The sequence below is a fragment of the Narcine bancroftii genome, chromosome 4 (assembly GCF_036971445.1).
Source record: "Narcine bancroftii isolate sNarBan1 chromosome 4, sNarBan1.hap1, whole genome shotgun sequence".
Taxonomy (NCBI): domain Eukaryota; kingdom Metazoa; phylum Chordata; class Chondrichthyes; order Torpediniformes; family Narcinidae; genus Narcine; species Narcine bancroftii.
Genome location: NC_091472.1, coordinates 100,371,543 through 100,390,398, shown reverse-complemented (window position 1 = coordinate 100,390,398; position 18,856 = coordinate 100,371,543). Strand labels below are relative to the sequence as shown.

The 18,856-nt window shown below is 40.7% G+C and overlaps 1 protein-coding gene and 1 long non-coding RNA gene across 3 annotated transcripts in view; one reads left to right on the top strand and one right to left on the bottom strand.

The window, feature by feature from the left end:
* Positions 1 to 4,326: 4,326 nt before the first annotated feature.
* dop1a (DOP1 leucine zipper like protein A) overlaps positions 4,327 to 18,856 on the top strand; it is a 251,460-nt gene continuing 236,930 nt past the window's right edge. Inside the window, exon 1 of the mRNA XM_069932197.1 lies at positions 4,327 to 4,575. The gene's annotated coding sequence lies outside the window, so the exon portion shown is untranslated. The remainder of the gene's footprint in view (positions 4,576 to 18,856) is intronic.
* On the bottom strand, positions 6,509 to 18,853 carry LOC138760905 (uncharacterized). Of its 2 annotated transcripts, XR_011355961.1 has the most exons (4): positions 18,507 to 18,853; positions 17,399 to 17,800; positions 13,364 to 13,528; positions 6,509 to 11,006 (listed from the first exon to the last, which is right to left on the bottom strand). It is a non-coding gene; the product is annotated as an uncharacterized lncRNA (long non-coding RNA). The 2 variants fall into 2 exon arrangements; XR_011355960.1 differs by having other exon boundaries at positions 17,399 to 18,853.

The following is an 18,856-nucleotide window of genomic DNA, read 5'->3' as shown; positions in this document are numbered from 1 at the left end:
TCCATATTTGAGGAAGGATATACTGGCTTTGGAGACGGTCCAGAGGAGGTTTACTAGGTTGATCCCTGGAATGAAAGGGTTGACTTATGATGAAAGATTAAATCGTCTAGGATTGTATTCGCTCGAGTTCAGAAGAATGAGAGGAGATCTTATAGAAACATATAGGATTATGAAGGATACGGATAGGATAGATGTAGGAAGGTTTTTTGAGCTGGCCGGGGAAACTAAAATGAGAGGACACAGTCTCAAGATTCGGGGGAGTAGATTTAGGACAGAGATGAGGAAAAATAGTTTTTCCCAGAGAGTAGTGAATGTTTGGAATTCTCTATCCAGGGAAGTGGTTGAGGCTGCTTCATTAAACATATTTAAAATTCGGTTAGATAAATTCTTACATGATAGAGGAATTAGGGGATATAGGGAGAAGGCAGATAGGTGGAGTTAGGTCATAAATTAGATCAGCCATGATCTTATTGAATGGCGGAGCAGGCTCGATGGGCCATTTTTGGCCTACTCCTTTTCCTTCTTCCTATGTTCCTATGTTTACCCAGTATCTTAACCTATCAATCACCATTTGTAGCCACCTCTTGTCTTCTTCACAATATAACTTCCTACCCCACCTTTGTACTATCCATAAATATAGGATCTAAATCTTCATCCTCATCATTTGTATGGGCACCAGCTGGAACCAAAGAAACAGATGGAATGCCTGCCAGTTTATCCTTGAGCTTGAATCACAGGTGACGCAAGTTATATGTGAACCACATAGGCCTGGTTATGCTCCAAATGGAACTCAGTTCAGGACTGAGCACCCAACCTTGAAAAGGAGTTGCAAGTCTCAGACAGGGGGTGCAACATGGATTTACTTGAATCATTCAAGGGATTAGGGATAGATTATCAGGGCATGCTGTATAAATGTGGCTTGTGTTCCCTCTCGTTTTAGAGAGGGGTAGAGAATCAATTTCCAAAAGTGTATTGGATCTGAGGATGGGAATAATAAAAAGATAGTTAGGGGATTTGAGAGTGAAGTTAAGATGCAGTTTCACACTCAGTTTACTGGAAACATGTGATTCAGAACACCCAGGACCACAGAAGCCATGGATACTGAAGCTTCCAAATCTGGGTTACAAAATTAAGATGGGTAAATGGGGTTGGATGGAGGGTGATGTCAATGGGCACTGGATATTCCTAACCTAGTCCTATGAACCTAAAGTGTTAGGCCAAATAATCTGTACTCCAAAATGGAACCTGCACGTATGAAAGTCTGTGACAAAGTAGAGATTCTACGTTCCCTTCTACTCTTAAATGTCCAAATCATCAACCGCAAATTCTTCTCCCTTCTCCAGAAGGTGGAGAGGGGAGGAGCAGGGAAGATGAGTCTGGTGGTTGGATCACGTAATAGGTGGCAGATATGATGGAGGATGATATGTTGAATGTGTAAGCTGGTGGGGTGGACAAGGGGGCAGAGGGGACCAGGGCAGATGTGGGGGTAATAGAAGATATGTGGGTGAGAGCCAAGTAGATGGTGGTAGAAGGGAAGCCACATCGTTTGAAGAAGGAGGACATCTCTGATGATCTGGCATGGCAGACCTTGTCCTGGGAGAAGATGTGATGGAGACAGAGTAATAAGGAAAAGGAATGAAATCCTTTCATATTCCTCATAGGCACCCTCCAACCAGTGGCATTATCATCAACTTTTCCAGTTTCCATTTGCCACCCCCTCCCATCTTTCCCAGTCTTCTATATTCGAGCTCTATCTCTCTCTTCCATTTTTCCTCTTTCTCTTTTATCCAAGCTCTACATTCACAGAACAAATCCCTCCTTCTCCCAATCAATTCTCAGCTTTTCTCTCTCCAGGACTCTTTATATCCAATGAACACTTTTTGTCTGTTGGTCTGTATTCTTCCCCAGTGGCGGATTAACCATTTAGGCTGGGTAGACTGAAGCTTAAGGGCCCGGAAGGGAAGGGGACCCGTCACAAGCACTAGTACACCAATGTAACTACTTGTCAAGATGGGCATGCGTTAGTCCTGGGTCCACCCATCATTAAAGGGTTGTAGAAGTACCATGTTCACCTGATTATGTATTAATTATCATAATTTAATGAGGTATGCTCCCATTTTACAAATTGCTCGAGCATCGGCTCAAAAGCATAAATGTTTTGCCAACAGACAACTGTGCAGAGCTAGATTATGTCAAAACCAATATCTGCTCTCTAAACTCCAAATTGATTAAAGTGCTCTCATTCAAAGTCCATCTCTATTTAGTATCCAAAATGCCAAACCAGACTCCGGAAAGCTGGGACGCTTGGTCTTTTGAAAAGTGACTGACTGGGGAAAACATCACAGAATACCAGGAATCCCCAGAATCCCCATAGTGAGAATGCACCTTATCTTCACTGAAGGAGCCGAGGTGAAGTCGTGACTCGGAAGTGACTTAAGGGAGCATGCGCGGTGAGGGCATGGCCAAAGCGAAGGACCTGGTCAGACATGGATTAGAAGGGCTCTCAGTGAAAAGTGATTAAAAAGATGATTCAAAGTTATCAGCCTAAAGATTTTACGAGCTAAAAATAGAAAATTATGAGCAAGAAAAATGAGGCCCAAAAACTAGGGCTGAAGAAGTTCAAAAGTCACCAGGACAAATAGAATTATTATGAAATGAATTGCATCTCTACTAACGATAGTTGTTTTTTTTTAATATGAGACAGACTCAAGGTTTATTTAAGGGGACAGAGGGGGTGAGGGAAGGAGGGAGGGAAGGTTTTGAATTTTGTAGATATTTAATTGATGTGTATAAAAGATTAAAGATTGTGTGAATGCATTTATGGAAAAAATGAAAAAAGAAAATATTTTTAAAAAGGAGATGTGCAGTGTTCCCAACAGTGGGAGCGGAGCTGCACATTAGGGGGGTGGGGTTGTGCAGGTCTCATCAAAATAGAGATGGGGATCCGTATCCCAATGAGCAGCAACCAGCTGAGGGCGAGGAACCGGGGCAAGCTCCGGGGAATTCCATGGGAGGCTGCATGGGCCTGCTCTTCACCTGTGCAAAGTTTTGCGCCAAAAGCTTGTCCTGCAGGTGGGTGGGTGGTGGGGCACAATAACTCATTGGGGGGGTCGTGGCCCACTAATGCCCCCCCCCCCCCTTATGACACTGGCCATGTTGTAAGGTTAAGTTTTTTTTTATTTTAATTAAGTTTTTCCTCACTTCCTCCAACCAAACATCAACTGGTGTATACCAAGCACAAACCTGACAGATAAATTTAGACTATGTGAGAGCATCATGGCCAAAGGCTAATAAATAGAGCAATTTCACTTTAATCAACTAAGGGTGGGAGAGGGGGCAAGGTCAGGGGGAGCCTGACTAAAGCTCAGCCTTGGGCCCCGGTGGTAGTTGATCCACCACTGCTTGGAGAACTGGTCTTGGAGAACAAGGTGGACAGAGATCAGGCTTTTGTCTTTGGAGCTACAAAGGATGAGAGCTGACTTAATAGAGGTGTATAAGATTATGAGGGGCTTAGATAGGGTGGATAGCCAGCACCATTTTCCTTAGGTGACAATAGGAAATACCAGAGAACATTTGTTTAAGGGGAGTGGAGGTAAGTTTAGGGGAATGTCAGAGGTACACTTTTTTACTCAGAGTGGTGGGTGCTTGGAATGCTGGGGTGGTTTTGTAGGCTGATACAATCTTTTACAAATGATTCAGACACATGGATGCATGAAAAATAGAGGGTTATTTATGTGATGCAAGGAAGGATTAGATTGTTGTGGAACAGTTTCACATAATTTGGTACAACACTGTGGGCTGATAGACCTATACTCCACTGTAAATGTTCCATCTTAATGGATAGGAAGGATTTATAGGGATATGGGCCAAATGCAGGCAAATAAGACTGGCTTGAGTGGATAACTGCATCAACATGCACAAATTGGGGCAAAGGGCTTACCTATTCCTTGCTGTAAACTTCTGTGATTCATGCGAAATGTTGTCATTGCAGCTATACGGCAGTGATTATGCACAGAAGATCACACAAAGGGCAGTGACATCTTGGGCCAGTTAATCACCTTTCAATGATGTTTAATGAGTAAAAACACGCTCTGCAGGAGGAACTCAGTGTTTTGAGCAGGATCAGTGGAAGAAAAGAATGGTCAATGTTTTGAGTCAGAACCCTTCATCAAGATCCCCTCAATTTCATGAATCAGTCACTGTCATTAAGTCTGTGCTGACATCAACCACCTACTTCACACCAATTTTACATCAATCCCATTTCATTCTCCCCACTTTCTCTTCAATTTCCCTCAAATTCCACCACTAACCTACATTCTGTGGGCATTTAACCCTCCAATCTGCATGTATTTGTGCAAGGAAACCCACGGGGAGATCGTGCACCCAATTTGTGGTCAGAACAGCAGCATTCTCCATGACAACCATAAAGACACATCATAAAGAGAGGAGCTCTGTCATATGGCATCACCAATAAACCAATCAAATTATCTCAATCAACACTAGAGATCCAAGCAGATTGAATTATTTCCATCACATCAGAGATAAGTTGTCCAGTCCATCCGACAGAACTCTCAGGTGAGTGTGTAGTGATGCCCTCCTGCTTGATGAAGCTAGCATGGAGCTCAGAACTGATGTGATACATTCCACCAGACTGTGTTGCCATATGATAGGGAACTAATATTGTCTGCAGGAACATCAATCCATAAATTGACCTCTTCCCTTAATTGAGTTTATATTTGGTTTAAACCAAGGGTCTCCAAAGTGGTTGATATCGATCCCTGGGGTTGGGGGTGGGGGGTCGATGGGACTATTCAAGGAATTGATAAATGCCTGGGGGATCAAAAAGGGGGTTGATAAATGCTGAGGGGGGGGTCAATTAAACTTTTGGGGTTGAAAGCTGACATTTGTATAATAAAAATACATAAAAATCAACTTGTTGATACACATTTCTGATTTATATATTAGTTTTTATTGTCTATTTATTTTATATTCTGTTTACTGAAACATAATGATAATAATATAGTTATAATAATTTATTATTAGTTGGAATCACAAGACAATGGATTCTTGTAATATCTGTTTCCAGATGGACGAATTGTCTTGGATTTTCTTTACACATATGCTTTGTTTTTTTTTAAATACTCAATAAATGTATTAACTATATTACTCGTCATTAGCATTGTAGTCTTGTAATATTTTAAAACATTTTAGCTTAGCCTTAGTTTTATTTTCAAGTATGCAATGAAAATCTGGGTTGTGGTAATGCTACGTTGAATATTCTAGCCACGTCATTTCCTGTCTAATGGCACCAACTTGTCCAGAGACAGCCAGTGCATACTCAATACCCATAGCTATCGGAGTGGTGTCAGTGAACTGATAGTTGTGCATTTACTGTGTAAATTTGCCACATATCTAGTAAGCAAAATGGTGGCCTCTAATGCTAAGAATAAGTGCTGACAATATTCACAAGTGTATTTGAAATTTGGATTCGTACCTTCGTTGACTAACGAAACAATGCCTATGTGCCTGTTTCGTGAAATACTTTCAGTAATGATGCCATGAAACCTGTGAAGATGAAAGACCATCTCGAAAGGATTCACTCTGATAAGAAAAACAAAGATCCTGATCTTTTTAACGTGCAGAAAGAAAAAAGAAAATCAGAAATCGACCAAATTTAAAGATTTTTTAAACCACCTGCCAGTGCTGATGATGAAGGATGGAAGGCATGATACAATATCTCCCTTAACAGAGCAAAGAGAGGAAAATCGTATACTATTGATAGTATACGATAATACCAGCAATTAAAGATGTGATTAAAAATGTTATGAAGAAAGGCTCTCAACCTATTCTACAATGCATGCCATTAAATGCAAATACAGTGCAACGATGCATTGATTAGATGGCCGATGATGTGGAGAAAACCTTGGCATCTGAACTTCAACATTGCAAGTTTTCCATCCAACTCAATGAAGCAACTTTCGGCAGTTCAAATATTCTCATGGCCTATGTGAGGTATTATTAGTCCAAGCCTAAAGGGCATTGTTGACGAGATTTTGTTTGCCAAATACCTTAAAGATGAGACAATTTTTCAATGTTTGGAGGATTATTTGAAGAAACACAATGTTCCCATCAGGAATATTACTCCAGTGACTACCAAAAGTGCACCACCAATGGTTGGCCATTACAGAGGATTTGCTGCCTTACATTGTTCCCAATGTACCATTTTGTAGCCAAGAAAAGTGTGTATCAGGCCAGTCAATAAAATTAAAGCATATCCTCTCAATTCGTGACTGTTGCAACAATTTGTGAAAAAAAATGATGAAACTTTGAATCAATTACTTTTGCACACTGAGGTCAGGTGGTTGTCAAGAGGTTGCAAAGATGCTTTTTTGTTTGAAAATTTTATTTATTAAATAATAGAGACAACTTAGAAAAACAAAATACATACATGACATTTTTAATGTAAATAGTAACCCCTACAACCCCCCACCCTAACCCACCCACCTCTCCTCTAATCTACCCCCAAAAAGAAGGGGAAAAAAAAAGAGATCACATAACATAACATTCATCAATTAGGTACCATGGTTCAGAACAACACCACTAATGTGTGGAAAGGGGATTTAATAATTCCACCCCATATAATCCAAATATGAGCTCCAAGTTTTAACAAAAAAGGAATAATTATTACGTAAATTATGTTATCTTTTCCAATGGAATACAAGATCTCATTTCCAAATGCCATCTCGGAATACTCAAATTAGTTTCATTTTTCCAAGTAATTGCCAAACATTTTCTAGCCACAGCTAAAGCCAGTCACAAAAAAGCAATTTGAAATTTATTTAATTTTAACTCTAAACTCAATCTTTTAATATAACTCAACAAAAATACTAAAGGATTTTGTGGAAGCTTCAATTTAAAAATAGCTTCTAGGTTCCTTAAATCTATTCCAAAAGGGTTTCACCATCTCACATAACTAACTAGAATGTAAGAAGGAGCCGACTTCCTTATGACATTGAAAACATAAATCTGAGGAAATAAACTCACATTTCTTCAATTTCTCCTGAGTTAAATATAATTGATGAATAAAATTATAGTGAACCAATCAATAACTTACATTTAAAATTTTAGTCATACTATCCTTACATAAAGACATCCAATCATCCTGAAAAATAGATACAGCTAAATCTTTTTCCCATTTTGATCTAGATTTATGAATATCTGGCTTAAGCATTTTATTCTGTAATAAAGCATGCATCTCAGATATAAATCCTTTCTTGCCACCTTCAGTAAGTAAAATTTCAAACTTAGATCGTCTATGTAAGCGTAAAGTACATCCAAAATTATCCAACAATAAAAGACTATTCAATGATATATCATATTTCTCTTTCATTTTTTGAAAAGAAATAAAATATCCTGCTTCATAACAATCTTGGATCAATTCAATACCCTTTTGATCCCACAACTTCAAAAGTTGATTATTAAGTGTAAAAGGAAAAAGCTTATTTTGATACAAAGGAGTTTTACCTGAAATTTTACCTTGAGTACCTATAACTTCATTTTTTATATACCATAAATCCATTAAGTGTTTAAACACGGGTAATTATAATTACTCAATAATTGAGGAATCCATCTTCCTCTCACCAATTTGAGATAACTCAATATCAGCCCATATCAAAGGTTTATCCACTTCAAACATCCTATTAATAATAAATTTTAATTGTGCTGATTCATAATCATTTTGAAGGTTAGGGAGTTGCAAGCCTCCTAATTCATATTTCCAAGTTAATTTCTGTAATGATACCCTTACCATTTTATCTTTCTATAAAGATATCCTCAACAAGGCATTTAAATCTTTAAAAAAATTTTGAGGAATCTTACAAGGGATAGACTGAAAAAGATATTGAATTTGAGGAAAAATATTCATTTAATACAATTAACTCATCCTATTAATGTCATAGTTAAATCTTTCCACCGATTCAAATCATATTTGAATAAGGGCAAAATTAAGGGCAATAAGGGCAAATAATTCAATTCATATAAATGACTATAATCACTATCTAAACACCTAAATACCTAATCTGATCTAACCATTTTAATTTCACAATATGCCTACACGAAGAATAATCCAATTCACCTAAGGGCATAATCTCACTCTTTTCCCAGTTAATTTTATAACCCGCTATTTCACCATACTGCTCCAATCTATCATGCAAATTCCTCAAAAAATTCAAAGGTTTTGTTAAATATATCAAAACATCATCTGCAAACAAGTTTATTTTAAATTCATCAAATTTCACCTTAATACCTTCAATATAACTATCTTGTCCAATCATCTGAGCTAACGGTTCAATAACCAATACAAATAGTGCTGATGGCAAAGGGCAGCCTTGCCTAGTCGATCTATTTAATATAAAAGGTGAAGATAACTGTCCATTTGTCACAACTCTAGTAGTCGGACTTCTATATAAAGCCTTAATTCAACCAATAAAAAAAGGGCCAAAATTAAATTTCTTCAAAACTTTAAATAAAAAAAACTCCACTCTACTTTATCAAAGGCCTTCTCTGCATCAAGAGAAATAACCTTTGGTAGGTTAGATTGCTCCCGAGAAACATTAATTAAAGAAATCAACTTGACAATATTATCTGCTGAATATGGATTTTTAATAAAACCTGCTTGATCTACATGAATTAAACCTGGCAAATATTTAGCTAACCTGTTACCTAGAACCTTCACCAGAATTTTTTAATCAATATTCAATAAAGAAATAGGTCTATAAGACCCTGCTTTTGATGGATCCCTATCTTTCTTAAGAATAACTAATAATTGCTTTAGAAAAATAATCCGGAAAAGAATGAATCTCTGTTGCCTGTTTCAATATATCCATCAATAAAGGAATTATTAAATCTTGAAATTCTTTATAGAATTCAGAAGTGAAACCGTCATCTCCTGGAGACTTCCCACTAGGCATAGATCAAAGTGCATCTATTACTTCTTTAGCAGTAAAGGAAACATCCAAATCTCTAATATCCTTATCACTCAAAAGAGGTAAATCCAAATCAGATTTTAAAAAATATCAATTTTGGCTTCATCCTCCAATACTTCAGAAGTATACAATTTTTTAAATAAAATTTTTGAAACACATCATTAATTCCCTGAGTTTTATATGTAATAATTGAATCAAATCTAATATCATTTATTGTTCTAGAAGCTTGTTCCATTTTTAACTACCAAGCTAATACTTTGTGAGCTATTTCGCCCAATTCATAATACCTCTATCTAGTTCTCTGTAATAATTTCTCAGATTTATAAGTTTGTAACAAATTATATCATAACTTCATATAAACTAAACGTACTTTCTTAACTTCTGTAGAATTTAGTTGTAAATCCTTTTCCAAAATCTCTATCTTCTCCTCCAGTCTACTTACTTCAGCTACATGTTGTTTCTTAATTTTGGCAGTATGAATACTAATTTGTCCCCTTATATAAGCTTTTAAAGCATCCCATAAAACAAATTTACTATTTATTTTCAAAAAAAAAGCTGTATTTGAACCCTTATAAATTTACAGAATTCAGCATTTTTCAACAACAAAGAATTAAATCTCCATCGATAAGCATTCTCAATTCTCTCCAAGCCAGTACACATTATTAATAGCAAGGAATGATCAGACAAAATCCTACTCTTATATTCAGCTTTGTAACTGTGCTGATACCAAAAATAAATCTATTCTAGAATAAGAATGATGTCAAAATGAATAAAATGAAAAATCTTTCTCTTTAGAGTTTAATCTTCTCCATATATCTACTAAATTCATATCTGTGGCAGCATGCCACAAGGCAGGCGAACCAGCCCCACTTGTAATCCACGTGGCGGGGCAGCCGACCAAAATGGTGCCATCGGAGGTTTCCCCTTCTTCTCAGCAGCAGGCTCAGAAGCCCGCGCTGGGGGACCATGTGATGCCCGAGTGATGTCGACGCCCCCCAGCGTGGTATAAGTACAAGTTCAGCCCAGCAGCCAGCAATAAACCAGTTTTCTGCTCACTGAGCGCAACCCGTCTGGTTGTGTGTTCTTTTAGTAGCAGTGTAGCTGGCGCTACATATCTTTCATTAATGCCATCAATTGTTTAACCATTTTAGTCCTAATTACTAATTTTGGATATTTATCTAATAATGGATCTAAACAACAATTAAAATCACCTCCTACCATAATTCTATCATATGCCTGATTTAAATTAGGAAAAGAATCCAACATAAATTCCTCGTCATCTATATGAGCATAAATATTCATTAAAGTTCAACTCTAAGAAAATATTTTACAAAGCTTACCAACTGACTCAATAATTGATTCCAATTTAAAAAATAGCTTTTTATTAATTAAAATAGCCACTCCTCTTGCTTTTGAATTAAAAGAGGACGCTATAACTTGTCCAACCCAATCTCTTTTTAATTTCTGGTGTTCCTTCTCAGTCAGATGTGCCTCTTGCAAAAAGGCAACATCAACCTTCAATATACGCTAACACTCTTTTTCTCTTAATTGCATAATTAAGCCCGTTAACATTAAAAGTAGCAAAATTTAAATTAGCTATCATTAAAAAACATACCAATAATCACCTCACCACACATAGTGAAGCACCTCCCCATGGAAACCACACAAACAAGACCAAAAGATCTCCTCAAAGGGAAAACAAAAAAAAACCCATATATATATAAAAAACCCAAACAAACAAAAACAAAATTGAAAGACAGTATTACCCCCCTCAATTATTTGGGAGTGACCAATGCCACAAAGTGGCTGACGACTTTGGAAGGATCAGTAGTCAAACTACTTCCCCCAAACATAACAAAAAATAATGTCAAAAAAAATTCAAGTATGATATTCTACCTCCAGATCTCTATTGACTTGATCGTCTCCAATATCAATAAACTGCTAAGATTCCATCTCTCGCCTCCCAGTCTTCCTCTTTGGAACTCAAACAGGCTGTTGAAGAAACCTTTCTTGACTTTGCACCTGTTTATTATCGGGTAAAGAATGAACAAATGTAAGAGCTTCAGCATTGTCACTAAAGAACTGAGATTGATAACCTCCATAAAAAACTTTAAGTACAGTAGGATACCGAAAAGCAAACTTATATCCTTTCTTCCACAAAACAGCTTTAGCTGAATTAAATTCTTTATGACATTATGTCAACATAAAAAAAGACTATTATTTTTAACTACTAAAGGGCCTTGATTAATTCTCGCATTCCAAACTGCAACTCTTAAAATCAACTCTCTATCTTGATTATGTAAACATCTAATCAAAATAGAACATGAAGCTTGACCAGGAAGAGGGTTCCTTCTTATCATTCTATCCAATTCCAGACCATTCGGAAAATATTCCTTTCCCAAAACTTCGGGTATGCACTTCTGAAAAAATTGAACCGTGTTTGGATCTTCAAAATATTCCAGAAGACCAACAATTTTTACATTGTTCCTTCGACTTTGATTCTTCAGAGCATCAATTTTCTTCAACAATTTACTCTCTGAATTTCCCAACCAGTAAATGATTCCTCCATCTGTCTCATCTTTTCTTTACATTGTTCCACATCATCTTTACAATCAAGAAAATATTCTTCAATCTTCTTAAATTTATATTGCACCTTGTCCACCACTTTCAGGCACTTTGCCACATCCAACTTAATAGAAGATATTTCCCCCTTCATGTCAGCAAGCTGTTCCTTCACAGATGAAAAACCTTGACCCATCTGAATTGCCAAATTTTCAGTCTGTTTAGATAAATCAATTTGTAGAGTTGAATCTGAATGATGAGGATCAGATTTAAACTTTAAAGTTTGTTTAACCATGGGCCTACCCTGATATATAACAATTTCTTCCTCCTCTATACCTTGATCTTCTTCTTCCAGTCCTTCAGTGTCTCCTTCCTCCTTTTACGTTGATGCTGAAACCGCTTCAGCCCAATTACAGGTATGGATCCCCCCTCCTGTCAGGTTTTTGATAGTTCTGCCAGGGGGAGGTATTTCTCCAAGTCTTCTCCCTATGCCATCACACCACGGCCCCCCCCCCCCGCAAAGACTCATTGACGTATGACTCACCTGTGGAATTTCTTATGACCTGGGGTGAGTGAGGGATCAAGGATTCCATGAAGGGGTCGATGGTCTACAAAGTTTGGGAGGGGGGCCATGGTCTATGCACTCTCCAACGGGATGGCATAAACATCGACTTCTCCGGTTTCAGCTAGCGTACACTCTGTTCTCTCTCCCTTCTCATTACCTTTGTCGTCTTCCCTCCAGCTCTTCACCCCCTTCCCTCTCCATTCACAAAGCCATTCCACTCGTTTGCTGGTGTTTCCTCCCTCCCTTATCTATCTATTACCTCCTGTCTGTAGGACTGTGCTCCTTCCTCTGCCCCTCTCCCCCACCCTTTTGTTTGGATCCATGCCTACATTTTGTCATACCTTCAAGCCCAATATGTCAGTTATGTATCTTTATCTATGCTCTATAAAGTACACCATTTGACCATTTGAGTTTCTCCAGCATTGTGTTTTGACTTTCGTGTTTTATACCTGAACCTGCACACCTATATTATTTAATTACCTCTAATTTGGTGACTTTTATATAACCAGTACAAGAAAGTAAAGCTTTACTGCTCCTCCCCTGTGCCTCCTTGCCGAAGCATCTCAAGCCAAAGCCTTAAGTCCCACTCCTACACTGAGCTACTCACACACTGGCCATTCCATTTGAGCTTCCCTTTTCGGTAGCACTCAATCCAACAAATCACCAGTCTGTTTAACATTTAGAGTTTAGACTGTTCTCCACTTCTTTTATAACTTACTTGGACAAAGCCTGGTCCCGACACTCTAGTCACTGAGTCCTCACTTGGCCTCTCTCCACAATAGTCCTGACCCTTACGTGTTTGTACTCCTAAAGGACAAGATTCTTGTCATCAACATAAGTTGCCATGGATTGCAAGAATAGAAGGAACGCATGAAAAAACTAGAATAAATGCAGTCTTGATTATGACAAAACAGAAACCAAGAACATAAAAAGATGATGAAACAGAAAGAATCATTGGGGGAATTAGAGGTGGAGAGGGTGAGTAAATTTAAAATTCTTGGACCCAACACATGAATGTCATCATGAAGAAAGCATGTCAGTGCCTCTATTCCCTCAGGAGTTTGTGGAGGTTTGATTTGACATCGAAAACCTTGGCAAACTTCTACAGATGTGAAAGGTGTGCTGACTGGTTGCATCACAGCCTGGTATTGAGGGTGGGCGGAAAACGGGTGGACACCAATACCCCTGAGCAAAAAGCCCAACAAAAGACAATGAACATAGTCCAGTATATCACAGGCAAAGCTCTCCTCACCATCAAGAAGATCTCCAGGGAATGCTACCTTCGGAGAGCAGCAGCAATCATCAAGGATGCACACCACCCAGCACACGCTCTGTTCTCGCTGTTGCCACCAGGAAAGAGGTATAGGTGCCACAAGACTCGTACAGGAGCAGTTGCTTCCCCTCCACCATAAGACTCCTAAAAAAACAGATTCTATCAACAACTCATTTAAGGACTCTTTCTTTGCACATTATTTATTATTGAATATTTCTTCCTGAATTGCACAGTCACTTTGTTTACATTTTGACTACGTATCTTTTCTAGTGTAAGGTTTTTTGCACAACCGATAAATGGAAATTCTGCCTGACCTGAAGGAAAAATATTCTCAGGTTTGTATGTGCTATCATGTACTATATGCACACTGACGATGAATGTGAACTTTAATGCACCATTGCACCCAGATCTCATTAAATATTTTCTTTCCTATTTTCTCACCATTCAGTGAGGAATCTGCCTTCTTGTTGCTGCCACCAAAGTGGATAATCTCACTTTTATCAACATTATACTGCATCTGTTATGTACTTGCCCATTTTCCTAATCTTTTGGAGTCGCTCTGCAGCCTCTTGAATTCTTCCTCACAGGTCCCACTGCCACCCAGCTCAGGTTCATCTACAAACTTAGAGATATTACATTCAATTCCTTTGACAAGATCATCAATATATATTACAATGAGCTGGGTCCCAGTATGGAACCTTGTGGCACCCACAAGTAACTGTCTGTCAATCTGAAAAGGATTCATTTATTACCAAAGGATTCATTTATTACCACACCCTGCTCCCTGCCTGCCAACCAGTTTTACAGATCAGATACAATTTATTGTCATATAAAGTAATAATTCAAGAAATTACCTTAAATTTGCCATAAGGCAGACAGAAATTCACCATTAGCATTACCTGGTGCCCCTTCCAGTTTGAGAAAGAGAAGCAAAAGTGAGTTCCCCCAGAATCACCAAGTGTCCAGTGTTCCCACAGTCTCTGCATCCACACAAGACTCTAGTTCAAACCATCGACAGTCTTAGCCCAGATCCAAACCACCGACATGATGAGGAAACCTTCAGCACCCATGGCCCTTCAGGACCTGTTGAGTTTTTCCAGCACGTTTGTGTAGTGTACTAGACTCCAGCTTCAGTAGGATTTCTTGTTTAAAGTTTCCCTCATAGATATTTTTAACCATGGATTGGTCTATATCCTTTTCTGTAGCTATTCTAAACCAGGAGGGTAGTGTTGGACAGTGCATCTTTGGTGTTCTGGAATGCCCTGGAAGACACATCATCCCAAGTAATGTCTTTTGACTTGCCTGCTATCAACGTGAAGAGGGGGCGTATGATGCATGCCACTGCCAATATGACCTGTGGTAAAAGTTGATCACACCGGCGAATTCCTATAGCCCTTTTACCATGTGTGGCTTAGTGAAGTGCCAGACTGCTTTGACTTTCTCAGGGAGGGGTATAGTTCCGTGTCTGTTAATCCTGTGCCCCTGGAAGTTGATGGTATCCAGACCGAATTGGCACCTCACAGGGTTGATTGTCAGCCCAAACTCACAGTTATCTCAGGTGGGCAGCGTGGTCTTTGCAGCTGTGGCTGGCGATGAGGACACCATCCAAATAGATGAACTCAAATTGGAGGTCCTAGCCCACAGCATCTATCAGCTGCTGACAAGTTTGTGCCACGTTCTTTAAACCGAAGGGCAGACACAGAAAAATTCAAACAAGCCAAAGGGGGTTATGAATGTCCTGGGGGTGAACTGGGATTTGATGGCACCCCCAAATGAGGTCCACCTAGGAGAACAATCTTGCCCTGTGCAGGTTGGTGGAAAAGTCTTGGATATGGGGCACTGGATATCTGTTAGGCATGGTGGCCTCACTGAGTGATGGTAGTTGCCACATGGTCTCCATCACCCTGCTGATTTGGGCACCATGTGTGGGGAGGAGGCCCAGGGACTGTCAGAGTGCCGCACAATTCCCAGCTCCTCCATTTTCTTAAACTCTTCCTTTGCGAGGCTGAGCTTTTCAGGAGGGTGTTGGCATGTTCTGGCGTGGAGCAGGGAGCCTCAGTCAAATTGTGGTGCCTTATCCCATGCTTTGGCTTGGCCACGGAGAACTGTGGCACCACTATCGAGGGGAACTTCCCCAGGATGCAGGCAAATTCATTGTCCGAAAGTGTTATAGAGTGCAGGTGGGGTGGGGGGGGGGCGTGGGGGTGCAAGTAGCTTGGCTTCCCCCTGAGGCAGAGTCAGAAAAGTTCTGGCATGCAACAGGCGCCGTCCCTTGAGGTCGGCAAGCAAGCAGTTAGCTCAAAGGAAGTCAGCCCCCAGGACCGATTGTGCCACTGCCGCAAGGGTTAAGGTCCATGTAAAGCAGCTGTTGCTGAAAGTAAAGGGAACAGTGTGGGTGCCAAAAGTTTGAATGGATTTGCTGTTGGCTACACTCAGTGCTGGGCCTGTGGGGTGTAGGACACTTATCTTGGCGCCTGTGTCGACCAAGAAACACCTGCCCAACAGTGGGTCCCAGACGTGGAGGAGGCTATCACGTGGGCCAACCGCCACAGCCATCAATGATGGTTGGCCAGAGCATTTCCCGGAAACTTGGAGGGTGGGCGACATTGATGGGCCTCCGCATCCCATCGCTGATGATAGAAGCAGAATTATCCCGGGGTATTAACTTGCTTCTCCACTGGTCGTGGTCTCACAGTCAGCTGTTCGTGGAGCTTGCTGATGTGGTCTACTACAGCGCTGGTGGCCTTCTTCCTTCTTCAGAGCATGTCCACCCAGGCTATGACCCTCCGAAGGTCACTGAAGTCTTCATCTATAATCAAGAGTTAGATATCCTTGGGTAGCTGCTCCAGAAAATCTGCCTGAAGAGCAGGCAAGGCTTGTCGCCCTCGGTTAGAGCGAGCATCTCGGTCATAAGGACAGGCGGGGCCCTGTCCCCCAATCAGTCCATATTCAGCAAACAGGCAGTAGTGCGCTCGCATCGAGAAAGCCCAAAAGTGGGGGTTAGTAGCTCTTTGAGTGCCTTGCTCTGGAGGTTGCTGTAGGAAGTCAACAACACTTGCCGCTGTGTCCTGATCAAGGATGCTCATGATGCAGAAGTAGCGGGTGTCATTGACGGTGATGTGTCAAAGCTGGAACTGAGCCTCAGCCTGCTCAAACTGGAGGCATCAAAAACGTTGGGAGGCTGAGAGAGACCACGTGGTTGCTGGTTTTGCTTGATCCATCATCTTCGAGTCCAACTATTGGTTGGACTTGTTGGGATCACCAATGTAGTGTTCATACTACACGGGCGTGGAGAATGACACACACACCAAAGCCTTGGTAAACGAGACTGGTTTATTGTTCTGACTGTCGCGCTTATATGGGCTCCAGATGCAGACGTCAGGGCAACCACGTTATCGGAGCGTTGGCCTGGGATTGGTTGCCATTCCCGCTAGAGTTCCCATCTTTCCAACGTGCAGAGATCACCTGGTGCAATGGCCAGTGTCACTCCCAGGTCCACCCGGTCACCACGTTCATCGGCCATTTTGCGGGCCAATCCATGACTCCATGCATAGTCCACTACATTGTTTTATTATGTATTATGTTATCATGTTGTTTTATTGTTATACATTTCTGTTAAATTTATGTTATATTATGTTATAACTTTATGGTCAACACAGTTGTGCAGCCATTAATGTTGCTGCCACACAGGTCTTGTGATCCCTGCCTTCACCTCCAGTGCTAATTATGTGGAGTTCACACATTCTCCATGACCATGTAGGTTTCTGCCACATGCTCTGGGTTCCCTCCACACCCCAAACACATGGATGGGTATGTGAAATATAAGTTTATTGTCATAGACAGGAGTACAATGCACGTATCCACTGAAATTCTACCTTGCTGAAGCCGCACTGGTATGTGAGATACACCAACAACAAAAGTATAAACTACCATCATGTGCCATGTGACAAAAAAGATAAATATTCACAGTTACAGTTACTTTTTTTAAAAACTCACGCTTCAATAGTAACAGACCTTTTGTTTGTTCTGATGTAGATTCTGGTTTGGGTGGTATGGGAAGGTTCAGGGGCTGTTGGAAAGAAACTGTTCTTGAACCAAGAGGTACTGAACTTCAGGCTTCTGTACTTTCTGTCTGAAGTGAGCAATGAGAAGAGGTTCTGACCAGGGTGATGGGGTCCTTCATAAAGTTGGCTGTGTTCTTGAGGCAGAATCTCACACAAGCATTTTCCATGGATGGAAGATTGGTGTCTGTGTTGGACTTTTCTTCGTATATTGTCCCTTAAGTAGGTGAATGGCAGAATTGGTTGGTGGGGGGGGGGGGGGTTAGGGTTATGGGCTTGTGAAAGAAGAAAAAGTGAGGGGATGGGGATGATACCATTGCTTGGATGATGGCATGAGGAGTCAAATGGTCTCCTTCTGAGAGAAAAAAAAATCATTAGATTTAGATTGCTGCTCCCAAACTGTTAATACTAAAGCAAATAAAAAATGAACATCCATGGAGAGAAATGGACAGTCAACTTTTCTGACCAGGACCCCTTTTTGAGATCAGGCTGATGGGAGTTCTCTCAGTATGAAATATGGCCATTCGAACACCTTTTTGGGCAGTTTCTCTCCTGCCTACTGACCTACCCTTTGTTACCTGAGTTACCACGATTTAGGATGCTGTGGGAGTAATATAAACATTTTTGGTCTCTTTACATGAAAAAGGATATACTTGCCAAAGATTCAGATGTTGGGTTTGCCATATGGGGAGACATATGCCTGAAGAGGGCTCATTAAAACTTACAATATTCAGGCCTGAGATGTTCCCTCTGTTTGAGGACCCAGTCACAATCTCCAAATGAGGGGTTTTGTGAACAGCACATTGCTTTGAAATCCTGGATGGACAATGAGGGGCAACTTAATAGAGGTGTTCAAGGTAAAGCGGAGGGGGGGGGGGCAGAGATAGGGTGATCTGTCGCAACTTTCCCCCAGGGCTGCAATAACAATGTCCTTAAGGAGGAAAATTTAGGGGTAGGTGCCTCGAATGCTTTGCTGGAGGTGGTGGTGGAGGGTGGGACAATAGGGATGTTTAAGAGGGTTAGGGGCTGTAAGGGAGGGAAGGGTTGAGATGAAGCTGTACCATTCCATGTTCATTGAGGACATAAATTGCTGAGCTCATGGTCGAGTTGTGGTGGTGATGGTTGTCAGTACAGGCTGGAAGGGCTCTTCCCCGCTTCTATCTCTGACGTTCAACAAGGCCTTGGTTTTAAATGGCTATAGGGGTTAATGTGGGGCGTCACTCCGCGCCTGTGGAGGTGCTCGGTCCGGCTGGATGAAGGTTGCTGCTGCTGGACGGAGACTCTGATGTCAGTCCTCCTGGTGTTCTTTCCCGACGCTGACGGTCGGGTCTGGATGCCGAGTGGGAACAAAACTCTGGGCGCGAGTGTGACTGGAGACGGGAGCCGCAGGCGCACAGCGCGCGCTGCAGCC